At 40.8% G+C, this 16,968-nt stretch overlaps 1 protein-coding gene and 1 long non-coding RNA gene across 23 annotated transcripts in view; one reads left to right on the plus strand and one right to left on the minus strand.

Moving 5' to 3' along the window:
* The window catches only part of LOC309661717 (stearoyl-CoA desaturase 5-like), a 238,659-nt gene that overhangs the window by 192,320 nt on the left and 29,371 nt on the right, over positions 1-16,968 (minus strand). The gene's annotated exons all lie outside the window — the stretch shown is intronic.
* The window catches only part of LOC309661722, a 48,563-nt gene that overhangs the window by 7,707 nt on the left and 23,888 nt on the right, over positions 1-16,968 (plus strand). For 12 of the 22 annotated variants that reach the window (XR_014264178.1, XR_014264181.1, XR_014264182.1 and 9 more), the window contains exons 3-4: positions 5,943-6,017; positions 13,981-14,106. The exons of 5 other annotated variants lie outside the window; for them this stretch is intronic. This is a non-coding gene — a long non-coding RNA (uncharacterized lncRNA). Of the gene's footprint in view, positions 1-5,939; positions 6,018-13,980; positions 14,107-14,540; positions 14,652-16,968 lie in introns of all 22 variants that reach the window. 5 more of the 22 variants (XR_014264192.1, XR_014264193.1, XR_014264180.1 and 2 more) reach the window with 4 other exon arrangements.

The following is a 16,968-nucleotide window of genomic DNA, read 5'->3' on the forward strand; positions in this document are numbered from 1 at the left end:
CTGCAAATTTGGGGGCTACTTCTGACAGTGTTAACATCAGAAGAATAAAAAAATGCAAACCTATAAAGATTCAGATAGATGTAGCTAATCCTCTCCCTAGGTTTCCTCAACAACTATTAAAGCCTGCGGTCATACAAGGTCTCACACCTATTGTAGAAGACTTAATTTCCCGGGAGGTAGTCATTCCTGTACTCGTCCCTGCAGCATGCCAATCTTGCCTGGTTGGAAACCTGGCAGGATGGCGATTTGTCCAGGACTTGGGAGCTGTTAATAAAAATAGTTATTCCCTGTTTTCCTGTTGTTCCAAACCTAGCCACCCTTCTGTCACAAGTTTCAACTGACTTGGAATGGTTTACTGTTGCAGACCTTTGTTCACCTTTCTTCAGCATCCCGGAGACCCAACAGCCAATATCTATATGCCTTTACTTGGAACAATCAACAATATACCTGCACTTTTATGCCTCAAGGGTTCACTGGGACCCCTTCTTTTTTCTCCCAAGTACTTCACCAAGATTTAAGTACCCTCTAGTTCCCTGAGAAATCCACCTTTTTACCATATGGAGATAACCTCCTGCTGTACTCAGCTACTGTAAAGATTCCATAAGGCATGCATAAAAGATTCCATTTATTTGCTGCAACAGTTAGCTGAGAAAGAACACAAAGGAAAAATTACAATTATCTCTAGACACTGTTCATTACCTAGGACATAATCTAAGCACTGAAGGAATTCAGCTATGTCCAGAGAGAATTAGGCTGATACAGGAACTTCCTAGACTCACAACTAAGTGCTAGCATTGTGGATTTCTAGGTTTAGCTGGTTATTGCAAGCTCTGGGTTCCAAATTTTTCTCTGTTACCTCTTCCACTCTATGAACTTATTAAAGATTTAGTTCCTGAATCCTTTGCTTGGGAAGATAAACATAAGCAGGCTTTTATAAGGCTAAAACAAGCACTGCAAGAGCTGCCTGCCTTAGGGTTACCCAAATGATCAGGTTCAGGTTGATCCGGAAACTTTAAGGTGAGCTCTCCACTGGAGGCAAAATATATTAGCCCTTTTAAGTTAGCAAAGAGATCTCTACCTAATAGATTAACTTTAGGTTATTCAAAACCTTTTACTTGATTTGTGCATGAATGGCATAATCAGGCCCCGCGGAACTATGTGAGCATGGTAGTAAACATAGGCCTTTTGCCTATTATAGCATGCAACTTGATTCAGTTGCTTATGCCTATCTCAGTTGTCTTAAGGTTATAGCCACAACTGCAAATTTAGTGGAAGCCTTGGCAGATTTGACTCTAGAAAATGAAGTTTATTTGCAAACTCCACACATTGTCCACAGTCTTCTTAACTCTGAATTGACAACATTTCACTGCAAGTGTCACTAGCTTCACTTCCTGTGAAATCCTGCTTTCACCACCTAATCTTTATCTTAAACTTTACAACGTTCTCCATCCTGCTGCACTACTACCTCTGTCTCACAAAGGTGAGGACCATGACTGCAAGGTAACAGTGTCCCATGGGAATTCCCTGGTAGGCCATTGCTTAGGACTCCGAGCTTCCACTGCAGGGAGCGCGGGTTCGATCTCTGGTCGAGGAACTAAGATCCCACAAGCCACGTGGCGCAGCCCAAAACAAAAACAAACACAAAACACAAAAACAAACCAAACAGAAAACAATGTCCCATTTTGTGACACCGTGTCCTGAGTAAAGATGTTACCAAGTCCAAGCTTGCTGTGCTTGCCGCACGACAGGCCAATAAATTGGAGATGAGGTGTTGAGGCAAAGAATATGACTTTATTCGGAAAGCCAGCAGACCGAGAAGACAGCGGACTAAAGTCTCAAAATAACCATCTTATCGGGGTTTGGATGCCAGTTTCTTTTATAGCACAGAGAGGGGGAGGAGATGAGGAGGTAAAGTAAAAGGGCCATAAGTTTTGCGAATATCCCCTGGAATGGCCAGCCTCAGGGAGGGGATGTGTTCATTTCTTCTTAATTGCAGCCATCCACAGGTGGACAGAGTCCGTATGTTTCCCTGAACAAAGGCACTTTGGTTTAACATTCAGGCAGAGGAACAGGATTTCCCGAGGCAGGCCATTATGTACAGACAGTATCCTTTTAGTGAACAAAAGCAGCGGAAGGCAAAGGTTAAAGTAAAAGAAACAGATCCAACGTGTAGTCAGATTTGGCTCCTCCCTGTTCCAATTCCCTACTGTCAATGTCCATTCCACAGTCTTGTGGAAAAAGGGGTGCCGGCCCTTCTAATTGCTTTGTCAGATGGAACTTTCCGGGAGTGTCCACCATCGGTGCCAGTGTTCCAAACGTTGTTTTTTTTTTTTGTTCCTCTCTGGAAAGTGTCTCCTTTACACCTGTAGCCTTAAAAAAAAATTCTCAGCCTAAAAGTTGAGAGTTATGATCTATTTGACGGGAATTTTGAGAGCTTCAAGCCTGGGAAGCAGCATCTCAAGTTAAGGAATTTAGCAGTTTTCTATGTATGGGAAGATGCAAGAGTCTGGGCTCACTGAAATCATTCATTTGATATGTACCTCAGCTACCCGGGGCCTGTATCCTATATTCTCATATCCTGAGTTTTGTCAGGGCTCACCGGCTCACGTTGGAGGGCTGCAATCGCTAATGACTGATGTGTCAGGCAATATTCCATTTCTCAGATCCTCTCCTGTTGGTCAGGATTTTGACCAATATTTGGGAGACATTTCAGGATCAAATTTTGTCCCACGGTGCTGGGAGGCTCATCCCAGGTCAGGGGAGAATTCTTGATATGCCACTCCAGGTGCTAGTTTTTGGACTAGGCCCTATTGATAATTAAAGATCCTCTGGATCCTCTATCTTAATTATGATCCAGGAGACATTTTCCCTTGTTGCTTCCTCCCATACCTAGAATCACACTATTACAATTATTTTATGTTATAAATGTGATCTATTTCCTCAAGATGTTTAGCCATAGAAGTATTGTTGGAGGCCTGGTTACAGACTGGGTACTGTAAGAGACACCAATCTTATAAAATAGACAGGATATAAGTAATGCAGCTAGTAACGTTAACAAAGACACAGTGCAGCAGGGAGACACAAAGAGCAAACAATCTGGAAACAAAGAACAATGATCAGTATAACTACTTGTAATCCAATTGCAATGGCGAGCGACCAGAGGTACCATAACTAATTTAGTGAGCCATCCGCTGTTTCAGTGTACCAGCAGTGCGTACTTAGACATGCACAGCTTAATCTTTGAGACAAGCATACGCTACTGGCAGGATCAACCAAGTAGAGAGAAAAAGATAAATATTTCAATTCTGCGTACAAGGGTATAATTTAACAAATTACTGTAAGTCATAATTAGTTTAAGGGGAGGGTTTTGCTTACACCTGGAAAACACAGATTTAAAGCAGTCATTTTTCAGATAGAAACCATAAAAATTATAACCATAGTCACCAGTTTACCCAGTCATGTGCAACTAATCGTTTTTGTTAACAGCTTTATGAAGCCATCAGGTTTCCCATTAGAATTCTTCAACAAGATCTTACCCAGTTCACCTTTATGGTCTGAAAACCAGAAACTTGTATTTATCCAAAGGTCCCTTCTATAAATCTTGAAGAGGAAGCATTTTTGCAGAGGCATCAGAGTGAAACCGTAACTGTGTACAATGACGAAAGACTTAAGAAGGCACTTTTTTTTTTTTTTTTTGGTGTAATCCAGATTTTATTGCTTATTATATCATTCCATACAACTTTAGGTAAACACGTTGAGAAAATATACTGGGAGTATTAAACAGATGATGGCAATATTGATGAAAATGTTCAAGTGTTTTACATAAGGTAGTAAGAGGCACCGCTGCCACCATCACCCCCCCCCCGAAATTTGTACATTTCGTATAAAAAGAGTAAAAATAGTTCATTGGCATTTAACTAGCATTATTCCTTGTAATCTATGAACCACGATATGCCTGAAAAATTTCAGAATCTTCAGAGCAAAACAAAGCATTTTCTTCCACTAGCAGACATAGCAGTTTCAGTTTCTTTAAAAAACAAGCAAACAAATCAGCACAACAAAAACTATACACACAACCCCAAAACAAAAAAGTTGGCATATTCCAGTGGTCCGGAATTTTGACGTTTCTATCGCATTAATTCAAGAAATAAAATGTGATTCAGCATTTAAAAATGAGACAAGCTTCTTCACCATAGTTATACTTACTTTATAATTGAAACGATTTAACTGAAGCCAATGTTAACCCAGCAAAAACCATGGCTATAACTCAAACTGCTCTTTTGATAAAGAAACTTCTTTAAAAGTTAACTATTCTTTAAAAACTCAGACCCGAGCTGCACAGGTGTAATTGAGGAACGGACAACTGACTCTTCCAGAAACCACAGCAGCAGTTCTAAGTGTTTTTGAAGCTGGGGAGTATATACAGAATCACTGTAAATGGCACATACACATCAGTAACTTCCTGCTAAAACAGCATTTGAAAGACTTCTATGTCTATTTTTACAAAGATGAGTGGGCTGAGACATTTGGCTACTTGAAAAGAAACAAAGAGAAGGCACGTTTAAATCTGATTACGATGCAATTGACAAAGTAACGTGGTTACTGCGGTGACATGCAACACTTTCCGATAATAAAGAGAATTCTGACTGGTCACATTTTACCAGGACATACCAAATTTTAGGAACTCCATATAATCTGTAGAATACCTGTATCATTTGGCATACAATGTAACCTAAGAAGATTTATTGCTTATTTGACAACACTTCCCGTGTAATTCAACATACCAAGTCAACCTAATTAGTTAATATCTCTTTGGGGTGTTTCAGGGGCCCTTTGAAGCACCCCAAAGTTAGCTAGAGGTCAAAGGAACTTCATTATAATTTGATTTGGGAAGTTTTGTCCGAAAAATAAGAAAAGGGTTAAAAACAGGGAGGATCACATGTCACTGTGAAACAATAGTTATTCAGTTAGCCAAAGTAACAACAAAAGATTTCAAAGGCAAGTACAGAACAGATCTCTTAAAAGGTAGAAAAACTTAAAATCTGGTATCAAAAGCAGTCCAAAATCTTAAGAAACCTTGTCTTCTTAACAGAGAGAAAAGCGAAATTCAGGTTTTGCACCAGCTTACTTTTAAAATTTATTTACTCAATTCAACTTAGTCAATCCTGACCACGTACAGAACTCTTTTTTTCAGGGTCCACTTTCCATAAAGCTTCTGTCACTTATTTTAGCAGAATTCTGACTTTCAAGTGGTCAAATATCTGGAGAGACTAATTTTAGATAGACCTTCCTAAAAGATAAGTATTTTAAAAAGTTCACCTAAAGCTCTTATTTCATTTGCATTTTCTGTCCTTAAAAGTTTCTTCACATCAGGTTATTTCCCTGCTGACAAATTTGCAATAGATATAACAAGATTTTATTTAGCTTATATTAAACCTAGGCATAATAAAAGTATTATACTTAATGTTGATGACTCTAACAGCATGTCTATATTAATTAGATCAACAAATGAACATTAATACCAGGTCTTAATTAATACTAAATATTTCCCAGTTCACATGAACCTGAAGCTCATTTAGCTCAATTTCTCTTGTATTTAGAATAGTTTGGTTTGTAAGTGCTCACTTTTCTTTAAGCCAGTTAAATAGAGCTCATCCACAAATCAACCTCAGCAATGTTATCCAAAGACAAAGACACATACAAGGACACAAACATACAGAGACGTCATAGTTGTCATTTCCAAATTTCAGCACGGAGTCAGGTACAGCCATGTGAAACCCATCAGTTTGCAAAAAGAGGTTGGATTCAAATTAGGTTTCTGACAGATGGAAAAAATCAAACTCACTGGTCTAGATGGCTGAATTTTTACAGAAAAGACACTTAGGTTTTTAATTTATCCTTGATAAGTCAATTTCTAAATTACTTTACCCTCTTTTAAGAAGATGCATTTTAAAAAGATGGCAGAGATGAGGGTTCCTGAGAAGACCAGAAAGGACATTTGCATCTCAAAGATACAGGCAAGTTATTCCTAGGACGACTTTGTTTCCCCTTTGTTTAATATTTACAAGCCTCTTAAGATAAACTGGGAGGGTTTGGGAGTGGTATCTATTGGAGAGTCAATCAACTCGTTCCCCACTGTCAAAGTTCCCTGGGGCTCCTGTGGGGAAATTGGAATCAGACGCCTCAAGTCCAAGGGCGTCGCCTGGCCTCTTATAGGTTGTCAGCACAAGGGAAATTGCCCTGCTGTGGAAGTGGCTCCCGGTCCAAATTGGGTGGCCTGTGGAGTCTTAGATGGTGATACTAAATCCGGCTCCTGTGCTCTGGGGGTTAACACAGAAACTTCTATTTGATCCCCGTGGGTAGGGGAAACAGGAGGTGGTGAATATGATGGCGGCATGGGGGGAGGGTGGGCAGTTGGAACAACTGCCGGTGCAGCTTGCTGTTTTGCAAAACACTTGTAACTGCGAGATCCTATAAAAGTTGAGTGAGCCATTCAGGGGCTACCGCCCTTCTGATCCTATATTTTGAGTCCGCACCCTATTACAATAGTATATCATGTGTTTCTTAGTCATAGGCTCAGGGCTATGTTTCACCCATTTATCTAATATAGGCCCCAAAGGGCTCTCCTTCAGGGTAGATGGAGTATTTCCCATTTTGTACACCAAAACGCAAAAGACGCAAGCAAATTCTGGCATCAGTGCACACAAAACCAAGACCAAAACCAACGAACCAGTTCCCAAATCGGTTCTGAGGGGGTGTAGTGGTGTAGAGAGCAGCCATCTGGTCCAGAAGCCCACAGGCAGCTAGGAGGAGCTGTGTTAGTCCAAAGGCTCCAGGACATATAGTCCATTCTCAGCCCAGAAGGAGCAGCCAGGGGGAACCAGTGGGAGGGCTTGACTAATTGACCTTTGTGCCTGCTATAAAGCTTATTGTTTAGCTCTTCGCCAGTAAAATATGGAGGGTTTGTACGTGGCTGCATAAATGGGTCTACGAATGATGGACAAGTGTGGTATTTGTTGCCTCCGAAGTGTGAAGAGACCTAAGGAAGACGAGTTGGGCTTGCTATAGTGTGTTGGGGGGCTGAATAGTTAACAGCTGAGGTTTAGCTGCAAGAGGAATTTCCTGGCTTTTAGAGGATCAGTTAATGCCCAGAAATGTAATAGTTGTGGACAGCCCTTGAATTTTCTGTGGGGCAGTAGCCCACCTGTATGTTATAGATGGGTCACCAACCATGTTAGGGCCTCGTGCACCAATCTCCTGAGGGGCTCTGGATTAGAACATCAGTATAGTGCCAGACGGTGCAAGGGGACACCAGGTCTTGCCAGCAAAGACTGTGGGCAATAGCTGGGCTGTTAAGATAGCCAGTAGGCAGACAGGTTAAAACATACTGGGTGCCTTCTGCAGTAAAAGTAGACTGCAGCTGGGACTCCTCAATAACTGGTACTGAATAGAACATAATAGCTAGATTGTCACAGCAAAGTAATTCCCTGGAGCCCTTTGGATATCCTTAATCAACTGGACAGTGTTGGAAATGGGAGCCTTAATAGTGGGGATCAGCACTGATATTTCAGTAGTTGCTTATAAGGCGCCACTCATTAATAGCAGGCTTTAATAGCAGCCAAATGGGGGAATTGAAAAGGAGAAATGGTGTGTTTAATGACTTGTTCTTGTCATAAATTTTGAATTTGGGGCTGCAATCCCACAGCCCCCTGTCATACATGTTATTGGGGGATATTTACCGTCTTAGGTGGCAGTCTTATGGGCTCCCAATATTCAGCTTCCACCAGGAAGAACAGGGATTTGGGTTTGTTCCAAACGGCGTTGCAGTACATCAAGGCATCCATAGCTGTAACGGGAAAGGGTAGGGCCAAAGGGGCTACCACCACTAAAAAAATTTTAATAAAGATTGTTTCAGTAGTGACATTCAATGGAAGTTGAATGCTTTCTACTCCCCTGACTATTATGCGTTGTAATCTAACGTGTGGCCCTTGCTTATAATTGAAGGGTTTCCCAGGAAGCAGTGTAATTTGAGCTCCAGTTGTCAATGAGAGCCATAAGAAAAGTTGTTTATGTGTGTCCCAAGGATAATTAGAGAAGTATATGGGCAATTGTCCCAGAGGAGGACCACGCTCCAGGGATCTGCCAGGTCCCTAAGGCAGAGGCCTTGGCAGAGGTCAGGGTACAGGATTCGGAGAGGTGACAGCTGCCCATCACTCCAGTCTGCTGAAGAGTCTGAGCAAAAATGTCTACCTTGTGCTTGGGCTGTCCCAAGGTTACGTCATTAGGGACCCCAATCTCCAGAGCTGCCAATACAGGGAGGTCTGTTAGTCATCTCAAGAAGGATGGAGCTGTGTGAAAGCACCACCCCTTGGTGGAGACCAATAAGGGTCCCAGAAGTCCCTATATCCCTTAAGCGTCCTCTGTTGGGTTCCTGGCCGATGGGGCAGCGGCGCCCATGTGCCTTTACTGGCAAGCGAGATTTGGGGCTTCAGAAAAATTATCTTTCTCATATCTAGCTACAACATGGATGCAGTCCAATGCCTGTTGTACTGTATCTGACGTTTCTTTGAATTGTAACAGCATGGCTTTATAATTAGGGGGAACACAGTTCTCCCCCTTCCCTTGGAGAAATTTTTTCTAGAAAAATTTGCACTTCTATCATGGTATAGTTACATGTCTCTGTTTCTTGTTCATGCTGGTCATTCGATGTTTTGGTGCAATGGATGGTGACAGGGAATACCTGGAAGGGAGTTTTCCTCTTCCCTGACTCATATGCTGCCACTTCCTGTTTAGGGTGTCCCGGTCAGCCTCGGTGGGGTCAAGGGATGATTTGCAACAGCAGCAAGAATTGCAGCAACATAGGAGGCACTTACCTCAGCGGCATTTGCCCACTCGGGGTGCCATGATGCCCCTGGTAGAGCTGCCTCTGTCATGGGTTAGGGCTGTGTGGGGAACTCATGGATGTATGTTTGGGGTATAGGACGGTTTGGGGTAATAGTAAAGCTGTGTAGAGACTGTGTATGTGTGATCTGGGGAGAGATGAGGGGCCTGAGTGCCTTTATGAGTGTACGGTTGGTGTAGCATGGTGCGGCTGGGTGGTGGGGCTGGTTCTGGGTGTTTTGAGGCTCTGTGTGCAGGCATTTGAGAAGAGGCAGGGGTATGCATTTTAATGTTTTGTGTGTTGGATCTGTGTGTATTCAGAGTATAGGGGTTATACATATGCTCATCCTGTAGGGTAAGAGTTTAGGGAGTGTATTTTTGGTGTGGAGGAATTTGCAGAGATTGGGGTTGTCAGTGTAAATGGGGGTTGCTAGCTGTGTATGTATAATCAGGGGATGTGACAGAGGCTGTTTATAGTATCTCAAGAGGGAGATGGGTGTATGTTTGTATTGGGGGTGTGAGTTCATCATGTGTTGTGGGGGGAGTATTTAGGAGAAGGTTGGAAACCTTGTGTCTCTCTGATGGTATTTTGTGTTTGTCTCAGCTTCTGAGGCATTGTACATACGTGGATGTTCACAGCTGTGGGGGGACTGTATGTGTTATATTTGGATTTTGGGGGTTGTGTCTTATGTTAAGAAGTATGTGAGTTTGGTTTGAATGTATTTGGCTATTGTTGAAGGGTTTGTGTGTTTGCATTGGGGGGTTATATGGGGTTGGGTGGACTTTTGTGGGATATGAGGATTTCGGTGTTTGATTATCGGGGGCCGTTGGGGGTGTGTTTTTGTATTCAAGACTGTGGCTGTGATTTTATTGGGGTTTGTAGTGCATGTATACTGGAGCAGGAGGGTTCTGGGCACACAGGCATCTGCTTATAGGTAGGGAGTTTGTGTGTTTGAGGATGTTTGGAGCTCTGTGGGGCTGTGTGATGGTGGCACAGGCGACTGTGGGCAGGTGGAGTGTGTGTTGGGCTGGAAGGGAAACTCGAGGGCATGTTGGTGACTGTGAGGCGCCCATGTGAACTCCCATGTGGACTGACCTTTGTTCCCTCTGATCTTCTGTGGCTTGTACCCATCCTGATCTTCTGTGGCAGCTACGCCCCTGGAATGGTCAGCAATACTCTGCTCATTCTTAGCCAGATGAGTCAGGAAATGTCACTTCCTCTGGCAGCTGGATGTGTCTCTTGCAAGTGAGTGGTCCTGGAGTCCAGGGTGCAGGACTGGTGGACAGATGTAGAGTGAGGCTGATTCCCCCGTGAGCCCTCTCCTCAGTGAGGTGGCCAGGAGGTCAGGGCTGTATCTCCAGAGGGTCAGACATGGCCAGTCCTCTCTAGAATGTGCTGGAGGGGCCAACTCATTGAACGGACCCTGCCAGGAGATAAACAGACCCCGAGGACAATTCCTAAGGGAGAAGTCTATACCTACCCATCTTCCACTTTCTCCTTTGGATGGCCTCTACCACAAGGTAAAAGCTAAGCCCCCTCACACGGCCCTTCTTGGCCTGGTCTTACTGACTGGCCAGTCTCTCCCCACATCCTGGCTCACTCTGGGCCCTCTGGTGATACCAGCATGAGGCCCCCCTGCATGTCAGTTCTCACCTCCTTGCCTTGGCCCTTGCTGCCCTTGCTGTTTGTCCTGCTCTTCCTCCCCCAAGGCCGTGAGTCACCTTCTCCCGGTGGGAAGGATCCACTGAAAATGCAACTTTGGGTAATTACTGCATCACCTGAGTCTCTAGCACGTGCCAGGCACTATGACGCTTGCCAAATCCATAAAAACCCCACAAAGCGGATGTGCTATTAGTTGCACTTTGCAGGTGATGAAGCTGAGGTTCAGAGGTGAGCAACCATGACCAAGTAACCTGTATGTACCAGAATATCAATCAGACTGGTCAACGTATCCAATAAAGCCAAACATTAGTCTGATCAGGATGCCTAGATGCCAGGCTGTAAAGGCGCAAAATATGTCCCAGCAAGAGAAGGAGCAGTGCCAAGTACCCCAGCAAAGAAGCAGAGTTCATATCCTGCTTTCTTAATCAAAATAGCTGCAGATCAACCCACAGTTTCCTACTCTGTTAATAGGAGGAAAATACCAATGTGCGTTGTCCTATAAAACTACCTTAAAATAATATGAATGATCCCGAGTGCTTTGGTAATGACCCCAAATCATCATCATGAAGTTGGGATACTTCTTAAAACACTGCAAGTCTTACACACTGGCATATAGAATCTGTAAAGTCAGTTCTTTGTGTAATGATGGTACATAGAAGTGGCCCAGAAGGACAGAAGACAGAAAATAGAGCAGAAACTATTTGTCCAGAGGTGACAATGGGTCATAGCCAAGGTTCAAGCATTACTAGGGAGGTGGTGAAAATAGTAATGGGCATAGAGTGTAATAAGTCAAGGATATCTAATGTAGTTTCCAACGAGAGTTTGTGAAAGACATATAACTAAAAAGATAATAGGCTGGGAGGTGAAATAGTACAAAACATTTGATATATTTTTTACAAGGATAAAAGAAGATAGAAATGAACATTAAAGAAGTCGGTCAAATAGAAAAACTGTAAGATGGTAATAACCTCACAATATGATGAGGCAACTTAGATTTATTTTGTTTAAATAAATTGGTAGACTATATTTAGAGTAGTTTTAAGTTTAAAGAGAATTTGAGCAAAGTATAGAGTTCCCATACACCCCCTCACATCTATTCCCCAAACCAAAGTTTCCCCTATTATTAACGTCTTGCATTAGTGTGGGGCATTTTTTACAATGGATGAGCCAAAGTTCATACATTACTGTTAACTAATATCCATAGTTTACATTACAGTTTACTCTGTTGTATATCCTATGGGTTTTGACGAATGTATGACAAGCATTGACCATTACAGTATCATACAGAATAGTTTAAGTGCCCTACCTTTTCCAGGATGTCATATAGCTGAAATCATACAGTATGTATCCATTTCAGTTTGGCCTCTTTCATTTAGCAATATGTGTTTAGGGTTCCTCCATGTCTCTTCCATTTAGTACTCTTATAGCTCAAGCTGCCATAACATAATACTATAGCCTTGGTGACTTTAACAACTCACAGTTCTAGAGGCTTGGAAGTCTAAGATCACGGTGCTGGCCAATTCAGTGCCTGGTGAGGGCTCTCTTCCTGGCTTGCAGACAACTGTCTTTTCACTGTGTCCTCACATGGTGGAGAGACACAGAAAAAACTCTCTGGTTTCCTCTTACAGGGGCACTAATAGAGCCTAATCCTCATGACATCATTTAATCTCATTACCTGCCAAAGGCCTCATCTCCAAATACCATCACTTTGTTAGAGCTTGAATATATGAATTTTGGGGGGACAGAATTCAATTGATAGCCTCATTCTTCTAACAGTATAAAATATGACGAATAAAGAAAGCTCATCGTTAAATTATCTCTTTTCTAGCAATACATAGATATTTACTTGCTTTTTATAAACTATTTACATATTTTAAGATAAATGAATTAAAGATTTAAAAAAGTCAGGTAGAGCAAGATAAGAAATTGTAGGTACAAACATGTTGAAGCAAAAACACATAAACCCTGCCGTTGCATTGTCTCAAAAATTCAGTTAGAGTTTTACGGTCTGATTTAGGTTTCCACCTCTGGTTCATGCCATTTGCTCTACCACAACAACAGGGATGGGGTAGTATGCTAAAGTTAGGACATTAAAAAACCATTAGAAAACAGATACCTCGCTAAACTGAATGTTTATTTGGTGTGAATTGAGGCTGTTTCTTCTTAACGATATGATTCATATTAAAACTTGTCAAGACACAGTAAATTAACTAAATGTAACTTGGGGAGAAGTTTTACTTTTTACTGAGATAAAATTAACCGTTTTAACTTGAACGATTCAATAGCATTTAGTACATTCACCATGTTGTGCAACCCTTACTTCTATGTGGTTCAAAAATATTTTTATCGCTTTAAAGGGAAGACCTACCCATGCTTTCTTCTACCTAACCCCTGGGCAGTCACCAGTCTGCTTTCTGTCTCTATAGATATATCTATTTGGATATTTCATATAAGTGTAAATTATACAGTATGTGACTATTTATGTCTGGCTTCTTTCACATAGCATAATTTTCAAGGTTCACCCATATTGTAGTATGTATCATTACCTCATTTCTTTCTTCTTCCCATCTTTAATGAGGTATAATAGAGAAATAAAAATATATCTTTAAGATATACAACTTGATGTTTTGATATACATATACATTTTTGAAATCATTGCCACAATCAAGCCAATTCACATATCCATCACCTCATATAATTACCATTTTCTTTTTTCTTTCTTTATGGTGAGAACACTTCAGATCTACCCTCTTAGCAAATTACAAGTACACAATACAGCATTGTTAACTATATGCACATTGTTGTACACTAGATTTCCAGAAATTATTCACCTTGCATAACTGAAACTTTGTACCTCGTGATCAATACCTGCCAATTTTCCCATGCCCTCATCTACTGTCAACCACTGTTCTGCACCCCACATCTATGACTATTTCAGATTCCACATAAAAGTAGCATCATGAAGTGTTTGTAGCTGTCTTTCTGTACCTGGCTTATTTCACGTAGCATAATCTCTTTCAGGTTCATCCATGTTGTCACAAATAGCAACATTTCCTTCATTTTAAAGGCTGAATGATATTCCGTCGTATACAGGCATACCTTGGAGATAATGCAGGTTTGGTTCCAGACCACCAAAATAAAGCAAATATTGCAACAAAACAAGCCACATGAATTTTTTGGTTTACCCGTGCATATAAAACTTATGTGTCTACTATATTATAGTGTGTTAATGTGTGATAGCATTATGTCTAAAAAACCAATGTACATACCTTAATTTTAAAGTAATGTTAATTGGGAAAATGGCACCAATGGACTTACTCAATGCAGGATTGCCACAAACCTTCAAACTGTAGACAACGTAGTATCTGCAAAGCACAATAAAAGGAGATATGCCTGTTTATATACCACACTCTGTTTATCCATTCATGAATCTACAGACACTTCGGTTGATCCAATATCTTGGCTGCTGTGAAAAGTAAACATGGAAGTGCATATGTCTCTTCACGATACCGATTTCATTTCCTTTTGCTGTATACCCAGAAGTGGGATTGCTGAGTCATAAGGTAGTTGTGTTTTTAATGTTTTGAGGAACTTCAATACTGTTTTCCTTAGTGGCTGTATCAATTTACATACCCAACAAAAATGCACGAGGGTTCCCTTTTCTCCACATCCTCATCAACACTTGCTATCTTTTGTCTTTTTGATAATTGCCATTATAACAGGTGTGAGGTGATATCTCATTGTGGTTTGACTTGCATTTCTCTGACAGTTAGTGATGTTGAGCACCTTTTCATACATCTGTTGGCCATTTATATGCCTCCTTTGGAGAAATGTCTATTCAAGTCCTTTGCCCAATTTTAAAAATAAATTTATTTTATTTATTTTTGGCTGCGTTGGGTCTTTGTTGCTGAGCGTGGGCTTTCTCTGGTTGAGGTGAGTGGGGGCTACTCTGTTGTGGTGCACGGGCTTCTCATTGCAGTTGCTTCTCTCATTGCAGAGCACGATCTCTAGGTGCGCGGGCTTCAGGAGTTGTGGCGTGTGGACTTAGTTGCTCCACGGCATGTGGGATCTTCCCAGACCAGGGCTCAAACCCGTGTCCCCTGCATTGGCAGGCGGATTCTTAACCACTGCACCACCAGCGAAGTCCCCCACTGGGATTTTAATAGGGATTGCATTGAATCTGTGGATCACTTTGGGTAGTATGGATATTTTAATGATAGTAAATCCTCCAGTTCATGAACATGGGTTGTCTTTCCATATTATCAGTGTCATCTTTAATTTTCCTCATCAACTTTTTATACTTTTCAATGTAGAGATCTTTCACCCCTTTGGCTAAATTGATTCCTAAGTATTTTATTCTTTGTAATGAAATTAAGAATGGGGTTGTTTTCTTTTTTTTTTTTTTTTTTTTAGAAATTTCATGTAATGTCTGAAACATTTATATTAACATATTTCCATACATATTTCCATACAAATACAAATATAAGATTTTTAGGAATTTCATGTAATGTCTGAAACATTTATATTAACATATTTCCATACAAATAACCCAATGAAAGTTTAGTATTAGTTGTTTTGTTTGTTTTTTTATACTGCAGGTTCTTATTAGGCATCAATTTTATACACATCAGTGTATACATGTCAATCCCAATCGCCCAATTCAGCACACCACCATCCCCACCTCACCGCAGTTTTCCCCCCTTGGTGTCCATATGTCCATTCTCTACATCTGTGTCTCAACTTCTGCCCTGCAAACTGGCTCATCTTTACCATTTTTCTAGGTTCCACATACATGCATTAATATATGATATTTGTTTTTCTCTTTCTGACTTACTTCACTCTGTATGACAGTCTCTAGATCCATCCACGTCTCAACAAATGACTCAATTTCGTTCCTTTTTATGGCTGAGTAATATTCCATTGTATATATGTACATCTTCTTTATCCATTCGTCTGTTGATGGGCATTTAGGTTGCTTCCATGACCTGGCTATTGTAAATAGTGCTGCAATGAACATTCGGGTGCATGTGTCTTTTTGAATTACGGTTTTCTCTGGGTATATGCCCAGTAGTGGGATTGCTGGGTCATATGGTAATTCTATTTTTAGTTTTTTAAGGAACCTCCATATTGTTCTCCATAGTGGCTGTATCAATTTACATTCCCACCAACAGTGCAAGAGGGTTCCCTTTTCTCCACACCCTCTCCAGCATTTGTTGTTTGTAGATTTTCTGATGATGCCCATTCTAACAGGAGTGAGGTGATACCTCATTGTAGTTTTGATTTGCATTTCTCTAATAATTAGTGATGTTGAGCAGCTTTTCATGTGCCTCGTGGCCGTCTGTATGTCTTCTTTGGAGAAATGTCTATTTAGGTCTTCTGCCCATTTTTGGATTGGGGTGTTTGTTTCTTTGATATTGAGCTGAATGAGCTGTTTATATATTTTGGAGATTAATCCTTTGTCCGTTGATTCATTTGCAAATATTTTCTCCCATTCTGAGGGTTGTCTTTTCGTCTTGTTTATGGTTTCCTTTGCTGTGCAAAAGCTTTGAAGTTTCATTAGGTCCCACTTGTTTATTTTTGTTTTTATTTCCATTACTCTAGGAGGTGGATCAAAAAAGATCTTGCTGTGATTTATGTCAAAGAGTGTTCTTCCTATGTTTTCCTCTAAGAGTTTTATAGTGTCCAGTCTTATATTTAGGTCTCTAATCCATTTTGAGTTTATTTTTGTGTATGGTGTTAGGGAGTATTCTAATTTCATTCTTTTACATGTAGCTGTCCAGTTTTCCCAGCACCACTTATTGAAGAGACTGTCTTTTCTCCATTGTATATCTTTGCCTCCTTTCTCATAGATTAGTTGACCATAGGTGCGTGGGTTAATCTCTGGGCTTTCTATCTTGTTCCATTGATCTATGTTTCTGTTTTTGTGCCAGTACCATATTGTCTTGATTACTGTAGCTTTGTAGTATAGTCTGAAGTCAGGGAGTCTGATTCCTCCAGCTCCATTTTTTTGCCTCAAGACTGCTTTGGCTATTCGGGGTCTTTTGTGTCTCCATACAAATTTTAAGATGATTTGTTCTAGCTCCGTAAAAAATGCCATTGGTAATTTGATAGGGATTGCATTGAATCTGTAGATTGCTTTGGGTAGTATACTCATTTTCACAATGTTGATTCTTCCAATCCAAGAACATGGTATATCTCTCCATCTGTTGGTATCATCTTTAATTTCTTTCATCAGTGTCTTATAGTTTTCTGCATACAGGTCTTTTGTCTCCCTAGGTAGGTTTATTCCTAGGTATTTTATTCTTTTTGTTGCAATGGTAAATGGGAGTGTTTCCATAATTTCTCTTTCAGATTTTTCATCATTAGTGTATAGGAATGCAAGAGATTTCTGTGCATTAATTTTGTATCCTGCAACTTTACCATAT

This window comes from Balaenoptera physalus, assembly GCF_965194825.1.
Source record: "Balaenoptera physalus genome assembly, chromosome: 5".
NCBI lineage: Eukaryota > Metazoa > Chordata > Mammalia > Artiodactyla > Balaenopteridae > Balaenoptera > Balaenoptera physalus.